This window comes from Apium graveolens, chromosome 7, assembly GCF_009905375.1.
Source record: "Apium graveolens cultivar Ventura chromosome 7, ASM990537v1, whole genome shotgun sequence".
Classification (NCBI taxonomy): Eukaryota; Viridiplantae; Streptophyta; class Magnoliopsida; order Apiales; family Apiaceae; genus Apium; species Apium graveolens.
Window position 1 is genome coordinate 191,644,401 of NC_133653.1, and position 19,643 is coordinate 191,664,043.

Consider the following 19,643-nt stretch of genomic DNA (forward strand, 5'->3'; position numbering starts at 1 on the left):
ACATATTACTCTTGTTTAACGTACTTTGGTTTTTATTCAGTTTATAAAGACTTAGTTTATTGTACGATATTTTCATCGGAACCCACGGTGATGATGAGTTCAGTTATGGGCTAATTGTTATCATGGGGTTCTAACAGATTTAATTATGAATTTATTTAGTTAATTTATTTCGATACCTTAGTGTGTGGTGATTGTATGATATCCTAGTATTGGTTGAGCTTATTCGTCTTATGAGTGTCGCGAACTTATACGATAGCGTGTTAATCTCTATTGAAGCGAAAGTGAATATAGGGATTTAGTACTTGCCATGCTAGTATAGGTTCATGTATTTGATATGCATGATGCATAGGTAATTTTAACCATCTTACTTGCCCTATGTAATCATGATAGATAACTTGCACATTAAACCGTTATGTTGTCAAATTCTATAGACATATAGGGTCTCAATATAATTGGTATCTATTCAGCTTCTATCTCTTTTGTAGATGTCTGGTAGTAGGGTATTTGTACAACGAAAGTTGGTGTTTACTAGTTTCGTGTTATCTGATTAGTGTCATCACCATTGCATGCTAAGGTTAAAAATAATAAGGTTATTGAATGAAGTATTTAATGAAGTTAAATCCCATGTTTGTGTCATATAAGTAAATCAACCTTAATTCTCTTAGTTAATATTAGTTAGTATAATCTCGTAGTTATAAGCAATCTCAACTTGTTATCATCTTTGAATTGAATAATAACCATACCATTGTTGCATAAGTACATAAATTGAAGTTAATCTAAAAGAGTCTCTGTGGGAACAAACTAGAAATAATTCTATATTACATGCGAATGTGTATACTTACGTGTAATATTAGCGCGTGTTTTCGTCCTAACAAGTTTTTGGCGCCGCTGCCGGGGACTCGTGGTTTACTTTTAGTTTATGTGCTTGACATCAGTGGTCGTTAAAGTTCACTGACTCAGATATTTTACTTACTTGTTTGTTTGTTGCTTTTCCAGGTACTCTAGGGAGCGTGTATGCTAACGCGTTCTCGATCTCGAAAGAGAACACTGGATAAAGCAGAGGAGGAAGTTGTAGAAGAGGTCTTACTTGAGAAAGTTGAAGAAGAAGCTCTTGTTGCAATGGGTGAACTAGAAGCGAATACGAAGGCTTTGATGGATTACTCTCAACCGAAGATCAATGATATGCAGTCTAGCATTGTCAGACCAACCATCGCGGCTAACACTTTTGAAATCAAGGTTAGCACGATTCAAATGGTACAGAACTCGGTTCAGTTTGGGGGTTCTCCCGCGGAAGATCCCAACATGCATATTAGAGATTTCATCGAGATCTGTAACACTTTTAAATTCAACAATGTGTCTGAATATGCTATAAAGCTAAGGCTTTTCCCATTCTCTCTGAGGGATAAAGCTAAGTGTTAGTTGCATTCTCTACCTCCAGGCTCTATCACTAAATGGGAAGATCTTGCGCGTTTCTTACTAAGTTCTTTTCTATGGCGAAGACTGTTGCAATCAGGAATGCTCTTACTCAATTTGCGCAGCAATCAGGAGAGTCTTTATGTGAAGCTTGGGATTGTTATAAGGAGATGCTTAGAAAGTGTCCTCATTATGGGATGCCTGGCTGGATGATTATTAACTTCTTTGATAATGGCTTGGGAGCACAGTCTAGACCCGTGCTTGATGCAGCATCAAGTGGAGCCTTATAGGCTAAGAGCTACGATGAAGCTTATGAGTTGATTGAACTGATGGCTTCTAATGAATACCAGAACCCTTCTCAGAGACTAAATCAAGGAAAGCTCGCACAAATTATAGAGGTGGATGTAGCTACGGCTATAGCTGCTCAGCTTAAGGCTTTGACGATGAAGGTGGATTCTTTGTCTAATTATGGAGTTAATCAGATTACTAGTGTCTGTGAGCTTTGTGTTGGTGCGCATGAGACAAAGCAGTGTGCTATATCTAGTGAATCAGCTCAGTTTGTAAGCAAATTTCAGAGGTCGCGGCAACCAGTTCCAGCCAACTATTATCCCAACAACCGCAATCATCCTAACTTTAGTTGGAGCAACACTCAAAATGCGGTTCAACAGCCATATCAGTAGTATGCAGCAAAACAGTACAACCCTCCTGATTTTCAACAACCGCAATATGCTCCAAGACAACAATTCCAACTTCAGTAGTTATCACATGGAGGTACAAGTCAAGCTAATGAAAAATCTGAATTGGAGAAGTTGAAGCTCATGTGCAGGAGCCAAGCGGTTTCTATTAAGACCTTGGAGAATCAAATAGGTCAGATTGCCAATGCCTTGCTGAATCGTCAACCGGGTACACTGCCTAGTGACATAGAAGTTCCAGGAAAGAACTAAGCAAAAGAGCAGGTTAAGGCAATTACATTGGGGTCTGGAAGGGTTACAAGCCAAGAAAAATCTTAATTTTCGGAAGTTAAAGTTGTGGCTGAAGAAGATGTGCAGAAGGAAGCAGAAGTGGAACCAAGGAAGAAAACAGTGGAACACACTCCTCCTGAGGGTAATACAGGGGATAAACAGGTCTACCCTCCACCTCCTTTTCCTAAGAGGCTACAGAAGCAAAAATTGGATAAGCAGTTTGCGAAGTTTCTGGAGGTGTTCAAGAAACTTCATATCAACATACCTTGTGCTGAAGCTCTTGAACAGATGCCTAGTTATGTGAAGTTTATGAAAGGTATTCTCTCTCAGAAAGTGAAGCTCGATGACTTAGAGACTGTTGCTCTAACATAGGAATGATGTGCTATGCTGTAACAGAAGTTGCCTCCGAAGCTTAAAGATCCTGGAAGCATCACTATTCCTTGCACAATTGGAAACTTGTCGTTCGACAAGTGTTTATGTGATTTGGGAGCTAGCATCAATCTGATGCCTTTGTCTGTCTTCAAGAAGTTAGATTTACTTGATCCAAAGCCTACTTATATGTCCTTGCAGTTGGCCGATCGTTCTATTACATATCCATGAGGCATTATGGAGGATTTCTTGGTCAAGGTGGACAAACTCATCTTTTCTGCTGATTTTGTAATTCTTAATTTCGAGGAGGATAATAAGATTCCCATAATCTTGGGAAGACCATTCTTGGCTAATGGTCGAACCTTGATAGATGTGTAGAAGGGTGAGCCCACTATGCGAGTGCTGGATCAAGATGCCACTTTTAACGTATTCAATGCCATGAAATTTTCTACTGATAACGAGGATTGCTTAAAAGTTGAATTGGTCGGTTATGTGGTTACTTCAGAACTTGATCAAATGCTAAGGCCTGATGCCTTAGAGAAGGCCTTGTTGGAAATACAGATAGTGAATATGATGAAGGTGATGCGCATTTGCAGTATTTGAATGCTTTGCCTTGGAAGAGAAGGCTAGATATGCCTTTTGAATCTCTTGGAATGTCAGAACTGAAAAATGCTGAGGGGCGTCTCAAGTCATCTATCGAGGAAGCTCCTATACTCGAGCTTAAACCATTTCCTGAACACTTGAGGTATGCTTTTTTAGGTGATGCATCTATTTTGCCTGTATTATTGCATCTGACCTTTCAGGTAGTGATGAGGAAAAACTCTTGAGAATTTTGTGAGAGTTCAAATCGGCAATTGGATGGTCTATAACAGATATCAAGGGAATCAGTCATTCGTATTGCATGCACAAAATTCTGCTAGAGGAAGGAAGCAAGCCAACGGTTGAGCAACAGAGAAGGCTAAATCCGATAATGAAAGAGGTTGTGAAGAAGGAAATTCTCAAGTGGCTAGATGTAGGGATCATCTATCCTATTTCTGACAGTTCTTGGGTGAGTCCAGTTCAGTGTGTGCCGAATAAAGGAGGCATCATAGTGGTTGCTAATGAGAAGAATGAGCTCATTCCTACTCGAACAGTTACGGGGTGGAGAGTTTGTATGGTTTACATGAAGCTGAACAAAGCCACAAGGAAGGATCACTTCCCTCTTCCTTTTATTGATCAGATGCTTGACAGGTTGGCTGGGCATGAGTACTACTGTCTTTTGGATGGCTATTCGGGTTATAATCAGATTTGTATTGCTTTGGAAGATCAGGAAAAGATAACCTTCACTTGTCCTTTTGGTACTTTTGCTTTCAGAGGAGTTTCTTTTGGGTTTTGTGGTGCACCTGCTATATTTCAGAGATGCATGATGGCTATCATCTCTGACATGATTGGACAGAATGTGGAGGTGTTTATTGATGATTTTTCTGTGTTCGGGGATTCTTTCGACGAGTGCTTGCATAATCTTGGCGTAGTTGTTAGGTTCGAAACACGCGCTAATATTCACGCAAGTAAACGCGATCGCAAGTAATATAGAATTAATTCTAGTTTGTTCCCACATGAATTAGTTTAGGTTAATTTCAATCAATGTATTTATGCAACAATGATATGGCTATTATCCAATACTAAGACGAATAACAAATTGAGGTTGTTCATAACTAAGATTAACTAAGAGATTATACTAAAGAACATTAACTAAAAGAATAAAGGGAGTTGAATACTATATGACACAAACATGAGATTCTAACTTCATTAAATACTTCATTCAATAGCCTTTCCGTTCTTAACCTTAGCATGTAATGGTGATGATACTAATCAGATAACACGAAACTGATAAACGCCAACTTTCGTTGTACGAATACCATACTACCAGACATCCACAAAAGAGATAGAAGCTGAATAGACACCAATTATATTGAGACCATATATGTCTATAGAATTTGACAACATAACGGTTTAATGCACAAGTTATCTATCGTGATTACATAGGGCAAGTAAGATGGTTAAAATTACCTACGAATCATGCATAATCATACATGAGCCTATGCTAGCATGGCAATTGCTAAACCCTTAAATTCACTTTTGCTTCATTAAAGGTGAACACGCTATCTTATAAGTTCACGACACTCATAAGACGAATAAGCACAACCAATACTAGGTTATCATACAATCTCCACACACTAAGGCATCGAAACAAATTGACTAAAGAAATCCATAAATAAATCGGTTAGAACCCCACGATAATGATTAGCCCATAATCGGACTCATCATCAAAGTGGGTTGCGATAAAAGAATGGTATAATAAACGTAGTCTTTATACTGAATAAATAATAAACCAAGTACGAAACAAGAGTATAGGTTCACGAATAAGAAAACTAGCATCCAAAGTTACAACTTAAACCAAAGAATCACAACCTCTGGTACGTCTTGTTATGAAAAACGACCTGAAGTTATATTTATATAGCAGCCCATGCAGAGTAGAAGTCCATCAATCAGAAGCACAAGAGAATCAGGATTCTTTTATCTCGACCTGGCGTGGGCGTGCTGAGTTTTCGTTCTTTGAGCGCGGGCGCGCGGTATCACAGCGCGGGCGCATTGACTTTCTGGATAATTTTCTGACTTCTTCTTTTCTTGCAGATTTGAGTTGGTCTTTTCACGAGCTTTTATTCTGGACATCATCCTAACACCATATTAGCATCAAAATAATGCTAATTCACGTGTATTCCTGATAAATGTCTGAAATACAAAAATACTACAAAAACACGTTAAAAACACTAACAACTTAAGTACAAATCATCAATTCAAAGCTTTACGAAGCGTTATAAAGTGTCATAAATGCCACTCAACATACCCCCAAACTTGAACCGATGCTTGTCCTCAAGCATAACAGACTCATAGAACAAGAAATAAAAAAACATGAATGCAATTATATGAATGCAACGATCCCCATAGAATAACTAAACCAATCAACAAGCAACATCTCAATAAATGCAGTTATTCGCACAAATATCAATCAAGCCCCATAAATCAACTTACAAGCCAAAAATGTGTGTGTGTGCAAATGCATACAGATAAACTATCACAACTAGATCAATAATCATGACTCACTACTCATCAAAGCAATCGCAAGGTTATAAATAGAATAAAAGCTACACTCAAAATAAATTATAACACTTCAATTCTTATATCGGAGTTGTACATGGATCCATGATTTTATTCACAACACAAAACAACACAAATATGCTTATTTGACCGTGCAATGAGTGAGGTCCACAAAAGACTTATACAATAATACCCATGTAGCGAGCATTAGGTTAGTGGATCCCAGACTATAAAAAGCCTTACATCACTAGGCACAAAGTCCCTAAGAACTTAATAACTCGAGAACTAAAGAGCCCACACGTGATCAATTATGCATAAATACTTTTTTTTTTCTTTTTCCTTTTTTTTCTTTTTCCACAAATTTTGGAACGAGTGTGTTTCCCTCCATCTCGTTCAACCCTAGACTACTCATATAAAATGAGCCGGCTACTAGCCATTTGACACCTAGCCACAACAACTAGCAATAAAATCCAATTTTTTCCAAATTTTAAATATCCATGTTATTTTATCATTAAAAGAATATCCTAAATTTTAACTATAAATAAACGATTAAACATCGACAAACAAATAAACCATGACCATGATCTAGCCCTCAAGCAACCTATAAGACTTAGTGAAATACAATTTTCTCTAGCATGCAAATCAACTCGACAAGACTTAACATCACTAAATACGACATCACTACACCAACATCAACATCACAAATCAATCGGCAAAATCATCTAAGGGATCATTTTATTATGCAACTTTATGAAACTATATGCAACAACTATCATAAAAACTACAAAAATAAAAAAACTACTACATGGCAAATATGCAACTATATGAACTAAACTAGCATGAATATGCAACATATATGCGACTCACACAAAACACATAATCCTTAACTACTACCCCCAAACTTAAAATATTCACTTTCCTCGGTGAAGGTAATAGCAAGGAATCAGGCATACCTAATCAGAAACAGGGTCATCACCCTCAAGGGGTGGAGTGTCAGGAGTGTTTGGAGGTGGATACACAGAGTCCTCACGAGATGACGGCTATTGGATGTCAACTCCTGTGGCTCTGAATGCAGTCCCCAACGCCTGAGTGAGGTCATGTACAAACCTGCTATGGATATCAATCGCATCCATCCTCCTAGCTAAACGCCTATACTGCATCGTATTCAAACCAGCACTGCCCTGTGCTTTCTCTTGTAATTGCGATCCCGAAGGACCAGCCTCCTCTCCCAATTAAGCTCTCCATGCTGCTCGACGCGCCTGCGAAGTCCCACCAGCATAAGTCTGATCCGCTGGCCTTCCACCTGGTAGATGCTCATAAGAATATCCATGCCCCTTAGGATCGGGCTTCCCACCATACCACTCCGTCATATTCAACAATGTCGAACTATCAATCGGAGTACTAGGGAGCTGCAGCTGCTCATGTGCGGGCCAATAAATGCCAACCGCCACACATAACTTCGTCACAATGAACGCATAGGGCATCGAACCCGTAGTACTCCCTCGCAAGAATCTCAGAATACCCTGATGGATCACCAATCCAAGATCCACATAGTCTCCTTGAAGAATCCCGCACAATAAATGTGCACGCTCCACAATAATCTCATGCACGTGAGAAGATGGCATGATGTTAGCACAAATAAAAAATTTCATGCACGTGCAAACCTGTTCATGCACGAAGTAGGGAACGTGGCATACTCATTCATGCCCTTCTTGAACTTCCAATGAGTCTCAGGCACACACAGGGTAGCAACAATCAAATCCAAATTAAACTCCTCCGAAGTCTTCTCGTTCCAGTTCTCCTGATCAGGCCTCCTCTCGGGTTGCTCAATCGCCCAACGAATAGCCTCAACACTCTACTCCACCGTCATCCCCCTAACCACCGTAAAACCGTTCTTCTCCGCCTTAGCATTGGCGTAGAACTCACGCACCAAAAAGTCTAGGCCTCACACCACCTGCACTCGAAGAATCAGTGGTGCTGATGCTTACTTGAGTTCGTTGTCTTTTTGGAGCCATTGAGATTGAATAAGTTTGAGAGAATAAAAGTTGTAAGAGAGATTTGTGTGTTTGAGAGTTTTGAGACGTGATGGAGAAGTTATGCATAAGTGTATGTATATATAGAAGATTGAGTGAGAATTAATTATGGAAAAGGAGTGGGAATTGATTATGGTAATAATGGGAATAATGGGTTTGATTTGGAGTGGGAAATTTGGGATGTGGAAGAGTAAAAATCGGGTGGGAATTGATTTTAGAATAAAGTCCCTGATTATCTTTTATTTTATGCTGTTTTTTTTACATAGGGACCCAGCGTGGCCACACGCTGCCTTGGCGCGGGCATGCCATGCTTCTGACATTTCAGTGCGGCCGCCCCGCCCGGCAGCGCGGGCGCGCACAGTTTCTGGAAAAATAGCGTGGTCGCCCCGCTTCACAGCGCGGGCGCGCTGTGCTACTGTAGTTGGCCCTGAATTTTTCTATTTTTTTTATTTTTTTGTGTTTTTCTCTTTTCTTTCTACTTCCTCTACCTACTAATGTATAACAAACTTGGGTTGCCTCCCAACAAGCGCTTGGTTTACGTCGTTAGCTTGACATAGAATCTCGAGATCAAGTAGACAATAAAACGACACTAACCACCTCACGGTTTGCCATATCCCAATAGTAGTGCTTCAACCTCTAACCATTTACTTGGAATGTTTGGCCTAGATCATTCTCAAAAATCTCCACAGCTCCATTCTGAAACACAGTTTTGATTATGAAAGGCCTGGACCATCTCGACTTCAATTTTCCAGGAAAAAGACGGAGATGAGAGTTAAATAACAGAACTTGTTGTCCCGATACAAATGACTTGAGCACTAGACCCCTATCATGCCACATATTGACTTTCTCCTTGTGCATTTTGTTGTTCTCATATGCTTGAAGCCGAAATTCGTCGAGTTCATTCAATTGAAGCATTTTTTTCTTACCAGCCGCATCCAAATCAAGGTTCAACTTCTCAAAGCCCAATACGCTTTATGTTCGAGCTCTACAGGCAAATGACACCTCTTACCATAAATCAACTGAAATGGCAACATTCCTAACAGAGTCTTGTGTGTTGTTCTATATGCCAAACAGCTTCTTCAAGCTTCAATGACCAATCCTTCCTTGATGTACACACAACTTTCTCTAGAATACGCTTGATCTCTCTATTAGACACCTCATCTTGACCATTAGTTTGAGGATAGTAGGCTGTAGCAATGCGATGATTCACATTATACCTTTGCATCATGGCAGTTAACTTGCGATTGCAGAAATATGATCCCTCGTCACTGATTATGACTCTTAGAGTCCCAAATCGTGTGAATATCTTCTTATGAAGAATATTAAGAACTACCTTCGTATTATTTCTAGGAAAAGCCTTAACTTCAACATATTTGGACACATAATCGACTGCCAACAAGATATACTAATTATTACAAGATGAGACAAATGGCCCCATGAAGTCCATTCCTCAAATATTGAAGACCTCAACCTCGAGAAGCATATTCAGAGGCATCTCATCCCACTTGCACATATTACCCACACGCTGGCATCGATCACACTTCAAAACAAAGTGATGCGCATCCTTAAACAAAGTAGGCCAGGAGAATCCCACTTGAAGGACACAAGCTGATGTCCTCTCTCCACCATAGTGGCCTCCATAAACAGTCGAATGACAGTCTCGCAAGATCCCCCCATTTCGTTGTATGAAATACATCTCCTGATAATTTGGTCAGCGCCTTGCCTAAACAGATATGGTTCATCCCACATGTACCACTTCACCTTATGAAGAAACTTCTTCCTTTGAGTGTACGACAAGTCTGGAGGCATGATATTACTCACAAGGTAGTTCACAATGTCTGCAAACCACGGTTCTTCCTCTTGCACTCCAAAAAACTGCTCATCGGGAAAAGACTCATTTATCAATGTTTTATCCTGTGAAGTTGCACTTGGATCTTCCAAATGAGAGAGATGATCAGCGACTTGATTCTCAGTACCTTTTCTGTCCTTGATCTCTAACTCAAATTCCTGAAGCAAAAGAACCTATCTAATCAATTTAGGCTTCGATTCCTTCTTCGAGATGAGATATCAAATTGCAACGTGATCTGTGAAAACTGTCACCTTCATCCCAAGAAAATAAGATCGAAACTTCTCAAAACTGTAGACAATGGCTAACAGTTCTTTCTCAGTAGTAGTATAATTTAGTTGAGCACCATTGAGGGTCTTACTAGCATAGTAGACCACATTAAATATGTTGTTCTTTCACTGCCCAAGAACTGCTCTAACTGCATAGTCACTTGCATCGCACATAATCTCAAAAGGTTCATTCCAATCAGGTGCAGTTATGACGGGTGTCGTGATAAAACTCTTCTTCAAGAACTCAAAAGCAACTAGGCACTCGTCATCAAACTTGAACGGGAAATCCTTCTCCAGAAGATTGCATAAAGGTTTAGAAATTTTTGAGAAGTCCTTGATGAACCGCCTATAGAAACCCGCATGATCAAGAAAGCTGCGAACTCCCTTAACAGAAATTGGTGGAGGCAGATTTTCAATGACCCCCACCTTGGCTTTGTCCACCTCAAGATCCATACTAGAGACCTTGTGACCAAGAATAATGCCCTGTCACACCATAAAGTGACATTTCTCCTAGTAGAGAACCAGATTAGTCTCAACACACCTTTTAAGAATGTCGCCAAGATTTTACAAGAATTCGTCAAATGAATCACCAAACACAGAGAAATCATCCATAACACCTCCACATTCTGACCAATCATGTCAGAGAAGATGGCCATCATGCATCTCTGAAACATGGCAGGTGCACCACAAAAACCAAAAGAAACTCTTCTGAAGGCGAAAGTACTAAATGGACAAGCCAAAGTAGTTTTTTCATGATATTCTGGAGTGATACAAATCTGATTATAGCCCGAATAGCCGTCCAAAAGACAGTAGTACTCATGCTCAGCCAATCAGTCAAGCATCTGATCAATAAAAGGAATAGGGAAGTGATCCTTTCTCGTGGCCTTGTTCAGCTTTCTATAGTCCATGCAAACTCTCCACCCCGTGAATGTTAGAGTAGGAATGAGCTTATTCTTCTTATTAGCAACAACCATGATACCTCTTTTCTTCAGCACATGTTGAACTGGACTCACCCAAGAACTGTCATAAATGGGATTAATGATCCCTGCATCCAGCCACTTGAGAATTTCCTTCTTCACCACTTCTTTCATGATTGGATCAAGCCGTCTCTGTTGTTCAATAGTAGGCTTGCTACCTTCCTCTAGCAGAATTTTATGCATGCAATAAGAAGGGCTGATTCCCTTGATACCTGCTATAGTCCATCCAATTGCCGACTTGAACTCTCTCAGAATTCTTAAGAGTTTTTTCTCAGCACTACCTAAAAGGTCAGATGCAATAATCACAGGAAAAGTAGATGCATCACCTAGAAAAGTATACCTTAGGTGTTCAAGCAATGGTTTAAGCTCAAGTGTAGGAGCTTCCTCAATAGATGGCTTGAGGAGCTTTGGAGATTTATTTAGCTCCTCCATTTCAAGAGATTCAAAAGGCATATCTATCTTCTGCTTTCAGGGAGAAGCATTCAGATATTGCAACTGCTCATCACCTTCATCATATTCACTATCTGAATTCCCCAATAAGGCCTTTTCTAAGGTATCAGACCTTAGCAATTGATCAAGTTCTTAAGTAACTACAGAATCGATCAACTCCATCTTTAAGCACTCCTCATTTTCCATAGGAAATTTCATGGCATTGAACACATTAAAAGTTACATCCTGATCAAGCACTCGCATGGTGAGCTCACCCTTCTGCACATCTATCAAAGTTCGGCCAGTAGCCAAGAAAGGTCTTCCCAAGATTATGGGAATATTCTTATCCTCCTCGAAATCAAGAATTACAAAATCAGTAGGAAAGATGAGTTTATCCACCTTGACCAAAACATCATCAACAATGCCTCGTGGATATGTAATAGAATGATCGGCCAACTGCAAGGTCATATAAGTAGGCTTTGGATCAGGTAAGTTCAACTTCTTGAAGATTGACAAAGGCATCAGATTGATGCTAGCTCCTAAGTCACATAAGCATTTTTTAAATGACACTTTTCCAATGGTGCAAGGAATAGTGAAGCTTCCAGGATCTTTAAGCTTCGGAGGCAACTTCTGTTGTAGCACAGCACTGCATTCCTCCATGAGAGCAACTGTATCTAAGTCACCAAGTTTCACTTTCCGAGAAAGTATACCTTTCATAAACTTTGTATAACTAGGAATCTATTCAAGAGCTTTAACGAAAGGTATATTGATATGAAGTTTCTTGAACACCTCCAAAAACTTCTCAAATTGCTTATTCGACGTTTTCTTCTGCAGCCTCTTAGGAAAGGGAGGTGGAGGATAGATCTATTTCTCCCCTGTATTACCCTCAGGAGGAGTGTGTTCAACAGTAGTCTTCCTTGATTCTACTTCAGCTTCCTTCTGCACTTCTTCTTCAGCCACAACTTCTTCATCCGAAACTTGAGAGTGTTCGGGATTTGCAACCTTCCCAGATCTCAATATAATTGCCTTTACCTGCTCCTTAGCTTCCCTCTTTCCTGGCACTTTAGTGTCACTAGGGAGTGTACCAGGTTGATGATTAGCAAGGCATTGGCAATTTGCCCAATTTGATTTTCCAAATTCTTGATAGAAACCGCTTGGCTCTTGCACATGAGCCTCAACTCCTCCAATTCAAATTTTTCATTAAACTATTATAGCTGGAGTTGTTGTCTTGGTGCATATTGCGGTTGCTGAAAACCAGGAGGGTTGTACTGCTTTGCTGGATACTGCTGATACGGCTGCTGAACTGCATTCTGAGCATTGCTCCAACTAAAGTTAGGATGATTGCGGTTGTTAGGATGATATGTGGTTGGCACAGGTTGCTGCGACCTCTAAAAGTTGCTCACGAACGGAGCTGATTCACTAGAAATAGCACATTGCTCCGTCTTATGGGCACCAGCACAAAGCTCACAGACACTAGTGATCTGATTAACTCTATAATTAGCCAAAGAATCCACCTTCATCGTCAAGGCCTTAAGTTGAGCAGCTATAGCAGTAGTTGTATCTAACTCCAGAATTCTTGCTACCTTGCCCTGAGATAGTCTTAGAGTAAGATTCTGGTATTTATTTACAGCCATCAGATCAATCAATTCATAAGCTTCATCATAGCTTTTAGCCCACAATGCTCCTCCTGGTGCTGCATCAAGCATGGGTCTAGAAGTAGCACCCAAATTATTATAGAAACAGTTAATGATCATCCAGTCAGACATCCCATGGTGAGGACACTTCCTAAGCATCTCCTTATAACCATCCCAAGCCTCACATAAAGATTCTCCAGATTGCTGAGCAAATTGAGTAAGTGCGTTTTTAATCGCAGCAGTATTCTCCATAGGAAAGAATTTATTTAAAAAATTTTGAGCAAGATCCTCCCATTCAGTGATAGACCCTGGTGGTAGAGAATATAACCAGCACTTAGCTTTATCCCGCAGAGAGAATGGGAAAAGCCTCAACTTAATAACATCTTCAGAAACTCCATTAAACTTAAAAGTGTCGCAAATCTCGATGAAATCTCTGATGTGCATGTTGGGGTCTTCTGTCGGAGAACCCCCAAACTGAACTAAGTTCTGTATCATCTGAATCGTGTTCGACTTGATCTCAAAGGTATTAGCCGAGAGGCTGGCCGAACAATGCTAGACTGAATATCATTGATCTTCGGTTGAGAGTAGTCCATCAAAGCCTTTGGAATTGCTTCTGGTTCTCCCATTGCAATAAGAACCTCTTCTTCTTTCTCAACTAAGATCTCTTCTTCAACTTTCTCCTCGACTACAACTTCTTCCTCAGCTTGATCCTGTGTTCTCTTACGAGACCGAGAACGCATATGCATACACGCTCACTAGAGTAACTGAAACACGACAAGGAATTAAGTAAGTAACAATGTCCGAGTCACTGAACTTTCGACCAATGATGGCAAACACATAAACTAAAAGTTAACACCGAAATCCCTGGCAGCGGCGCCAAAAACTTGTTAGGGCTGAAACACGCGCTAATATTCACGCAAGTATACGCGATCGTAAGTAATATAGAAATAATTCTAGTTCGAGGGATTCGTTTAGGTTAATTTCAATCAATGTATTTATGCAACAATGGTATGGCTATTGTCCAATGCTAAGACGAATAACAAATTGAGGTTGTTTATAACTAAGATTAACTAAGAGATTATATTAAAGAACATTAACTAAGAGAATAAAGGGAGTTGAATACTATATGACACAAACATGGGATTCTAACTTCATTAAATACTTCATTCAATAGCCTTTCCGTTCTTAACCTTAGCATGTAATGGCGATGATATTAATCAGATAACACGAAACTGATAAACGCCAACTTTCATTGTACGAATACCATACTATCAGACATCCACAAAAGAGATAGAAGCTGAATAGAAACCAATTATATTGAGACCCTATTGTTGGGATTCATGAAACAAACGCAGCGGAATAATCAAAATAAATATGAAAAACGAAACCCCAAACGCAGAATCCATGTGAAACAAGACATTTAATTCGGAGATTAGATGTTTACCTTAATAAAGCTTTCCTTCTGATTGTGATGAATGTACAGATCTTGATGAACCAACACAACAGCCCTCCTTTTGAAGATCTGCTCTCCAAGGTATCCACACGAACGCTCAATCGTCAAACGATCACCAGAGCCAGTACTAGCCGATTTGGTTACCTCTTTTCTCTCTCTCTCTAGCCTCTCTAAGATGTATATCTGCTAGGGTTTTCTAAAAAAATGGTATCAACTAAAACCTAAAAACATACATCTTAATGTATATAGATAGGAGAGAGAATTTGGGCCTAACCCTAATCTAATGGGCTTCTAAAAGGACCCATTCTGGTTTTGGGTTTATATTATTATTAAATTCGGATTCTAATATATATACAATTAATCAAGTATAACTTAATTAATTTAATAATTAAATTTGAATTAATAATAATAAAATATTTAAATTCATAATTTAAATAACACTCCTTTTTAAACGTTCTTTGTGTGTGACCCTTTAGGTTATTATTACGTTGGCAATAATTTTTTTTCGAATAATAAAATTATAAACAGTGAGTGGCATCTAGTAATACATCATTGCTCCCCAAGAAGTAATAATAATTGGTGATTCAATCAAACCTTTCGTGAATAATGTACAATGTAATATAATCCCTTTAGCCTTATATTATAGATCAAACTCGAGGCATGCATTGTGTCATCCTCTGTTAAATTTTAATCCTTCTTTCCTTGATCAATGAGTAAACTATTAAACAAATCAATATTTGAGCACGGCCATGCATTTTATAGTCTTACTCAATCAAGAGGCCAATAATATTACTCCTTTAATAAAGGAGGGCTAAATACCATTTAGATCATTCATATTTCTCATACGATTCATAATTTACCCAATGTCTACTTTTATTATTACCCGGTCAAGTATAACTTTCAATAGTATCAAAGTATATTAATTCACGTATAAAAATATAATGTTTTCAAATCAAAGGACCAATGCATCATTATCACTATGAGATTAACTTATGACACTTTAAACATGTAGTATCTTACAACGGGTCAATCCAACATCATGTATTTAATACATGGGCATGTGTTTTGACTTTAGTATCACCATACCTATGATCAATGAGATATGATCATCAGTCAACAAACACACTAGTCTCAACGTATTTATTATCGCCCCTTAACAATAATACTTGACTAGTGACCTTTAGGAATATCAATATTATTCTTATAATCTCATTTCTAAGTCACGTACTTAGAGATATAGATTTACATATCATATTCCAAGGACATTTATTAATCTAACATTTTATCACAGAAAATAAAGATATAATAAATTACTAAAGAATAATCCATAGAATCATAATTAATAATCCAAATGTTTCATAATATAAATATAATAGTGTTGTCTCTAGAAAACTAACACTAACAATCTCCCACTTGCACTAGAGCCAATCACCCATGTATCTAATACCCATGGAACTAGTATGACCTTCAAGCTTTTGCTGCGACAAAGCCTTAGTTAGTGGGTCTGCAACATTATCATCAGTATGTACTTTTCATATATATATATATATATATATATATATATATATATCTCCTTTTTCGTTAATCTCTCGAAGAAGGTGATATCTCCTAAGTATATGCTTTTCCCGGGAATAGGACCTTGGTTCTTTAGCCTGCGCGATAGCTCCATTATTAATACAGTAAAGATCAACTGGATCTGTGATCGATGGAACCACACCAAGTCCTGTTATAAATTTCAGTATCCAAACAACCTTCTTGGCTGCTTCACTGACAATAATATACTCAGCTTCCATTGTACAATCAGCTACCGTCTCTTGCTTTGAACTCTTCCAGCTTACAGCACCTCCATTAAGGCAAAACATAAAACCTGACTGAGATACTGAATCATCTCTGTTTTTCTGGAAGCTGGCGTCAGTGTAACCCTTTACAACCAGCTTCTCTCTCCTCCATACACCAAGAATGAATCTTTAGTCCTCTTCAAGTACTTAAGAATATTCTTGACAGCTGTTCAGTGACCCTCACCTGGATTAGACTGGTATCTACTCGTCATGCTCAAGGCATATGAAACATCAGGACGAGTACATATCATCGCATATATTATAGATCCAATTACTGAAGCATATGGAACTTTGCTCATACGGCCCTTATCATCTAATGATTTAGGGTAGTTGTCTTTTGAGATCAATATCCCATGAGACATTGGGACATATCCTTTTTTTACCTCTTGCATCCCAAAATGATACAATACTTTATGTATGTACTCTGACTTAGACTACTAGAAAAATGCCCTTAGACATCGGTTATAAACCGATGTCTTTTTTTTTCAAACCGATGTCTTCGCATGTGTAGAGAAAGGTAGGGGTCTTTAACATCGGTTTTTAGCCGATGTTAAAGATGTACATAGACATCGATTTTCTTAGCAAACTAATGTATAATTAGCCCTTTTTTTAATGACATGCTAAAACTAGATTGTGAAAAATGGTATTTAGGAGGTTAAAAAGCACTTTAAACATATAACAGGGAAGAATTTTTAACTAATAGACATCAGATTCTTAAAAAAACTGATGTCTTACTCTGTATTTTACATCGGTTTATTTACTCAACCGACATTAAACATAACTTATAACATCAGTTTTACTTGAGGAAGCGATGTGAAACTTATGCTTTAACATCGGTTACGTAAGTTAAACTGATGTACATTGTTCTGAAAGACATCAGTTTTCTTTTGATTTACTTTTATATACTTGCACAAAGCGATGTGTTTTAACATTTTTGACATCGTTTTCATTCCTATAATTCGATTTGTTTTGTTAGTTTAGACATCGTTTTTAGTTTGAGCAGCTGATGTGTTTTTAGTTGCTTCACATCAGTTTTATAACAAGTACCGATGTTTGAGTTCTTTTTTTAAAAAAATAAGCCTGTACATTTGTGCATAAACCCAGATAAAAGCAAAAAAATTACGAAATCAACATCCAACAAACAACCAGAAATATATTAAATTAACTTCCGTATCTACAACCAAAATCCAATGACATTCTCCGATAACCAACATCTAACCATTCCGACGTCCAACAAACAACCAACATCCATATATCTACAACCAAACATCACCTGTGTATTAATCACAAAAGCTACTTGTGTATTAATCAGTATGTTTACCATTTACAAATTCAAGTCAGAAGCTAAGCTGTTGAGTATCGCACCAACAAAAGCATCACTTGCACCAGTTGTGTCCACGGCCTTTATGTAACACCCCTAAATCCGGGGTCGGGAATTCGGGTTGTTACGAGTTCCATTTCCCTTAATAATACTTAATCTTGACAATTAACCAACTACTGCGTACTATGACACCACAATATACACACACACCACAAGTTATAGTCTTAGAGATGAATACGAAAATAACACAAGTCATTTTATTTCAAAATTATAAGTCATTACATCTCAAAAGGGTTTCTGAATAAATTTACATTTCCTTGCCATTATTACAATTCATATAGATACATAAGTCTGGTGCATCAAAAGTTGGGAGCCTAGCCTATAGGTAATTCCTACCTCAGCTACAGCGGCATCAATGCCTCCAGAAAACTACGGAAGGTTTCCTAATCGCTTGCGAATTGGAAGCTTGGTCCTGTTCATCTTTTCTATCTATTGTTGTGTGATGAAAGAAGAAAGCAAGGGTGAGCAACAAGCCCACCAAAATAATATGTATAATGATTAACAATATATGAGCATTCTCATAGTACTCATGAAAGTCTTGGTCAAGAAGAAATGAACCAAGTTTGATATTTTAATGCGACAAAATCGCAAAATATTCAGTATATATACATATATACTTTTCAAAATCTTGGAAGTCCTCTTCCATGCATAATACACACAGAGTTCCAGTGTATAAATGTATAAAAATATCGTTGCAAGGTGATTTCATATATCTACCCTTGTCTCGACATTTTTCTGAAAATCTTTGACATGCGTAAGATAATCATTTACTAGATATAAGTTTAAAAGATGAAGTTACAAGATACTCCAATATACTTATATCTTTTCCGAATACTACTTGAACTACCACCGTTCAAGATATAAATAGTTCATCACATAGATGAAACTACAAGACATAACTTGTATAGAATCAATCTTTGAAATATCATCAAAATGAAATGAAGTTACGAGATACTTCATTTGATGGAAACATCATTTTGAAAACTCGACCCTACCAACACTTAACAATCGCCCAGCCGTAGCCTTTCTATCGAAGTGCTCTGGGTAGTGTTGCAAAAATATCCAACTGGATGATGAACTCATTACGGGAGTTTGCCGCGCCAGGAAGACCACTCACGATGATCAGTCGCAGTAGTGCAACCCCACCATTTTCTACATGTAGAGGAGAACAGTCGGATTTACTTGTCAACCGAACGCTGGACTCCTAAGGAATGGACCATCTTAGCGGAACTTCCAGGACATTTGGGCCAATAAATAAGGCTGGGCCGGCGCCACTCGACCACTTACGCCACTCCTAGTTCAGATGAAATCCATGACTCTGAAACGTAAATCTCATCCCCCTTCCCCAAGTAGAAACTTGTTGATACGGCTTCACCAAGAAGTCGTATCTATTTGGAAAGGAAAGCTCACCGATATTTCCCAGGCGATGCCTGTTAATGGATTAAACTCATTCCAAGAATTTTACTTCCCGAGTGTTGGGTAAGTAATCAAAAACCCTTTTTATCAAAACAACAACCTTGTTGCGAATATAAAAATACATCACGGAGCCGGATCCCTCAGATTTTTAACGAGTATTTAAATCCCCTTCGAAAGGAAGATCTTAATTTTGAAAACAAGTTTTGGGATCCGCTCTGACTTTTAAATCATTTTGAAGACTCGAAAATATTTTTAAGAATGTTTGGAGTAATGCTGATTTAATAAAATAAATCAGTCCCAATATTTATGAAAATATCTGAATATTATTATTTAAATAATATTCCCATAAGGATAATCTTTATAAAAATAATTGAAGTAGAAGTTTTAAAACTCATACTTGAAATGAATAATAAATAACCAAAGATATACTTATACGAAAGTACGATCTTTATTTGAATAATCGAAAGTAAGTTTGATTATCGAAA

General features: G+C 38.2%; 2 non-coding genes across 2 annotated transcripts; one reads left to right on the top strand and one right to left on the bottom strand.

The window, feature by feature from the left end:
• Positions 1-1,505: 1,505 nt before the first annotated feature.
• On the bottom strand, positions 1,506-1,612 carry LOC141676433 (small nucleolar RNA R71). Its single transcript, XR_012557023.1, has one exon. It is a non-coding gene; the product is annotated as a small nucleolar RNA R71 (small nucleolar RNA).
• Positions 1,613-13,200: 11,588 nt separating this feature from the next.
• LOC141675415 (small nucleolar RNA R71) lies at positions 13,201-13,307 on the top strand. The gene has a single exon (XR_012556069.1). It is a non-coding gene; the product is annotated as a small nucleolar RNA R71 (small nucleolar RNA).
• Positions 13,308-19,643: the final 6,336 nt, after the last annotated feature.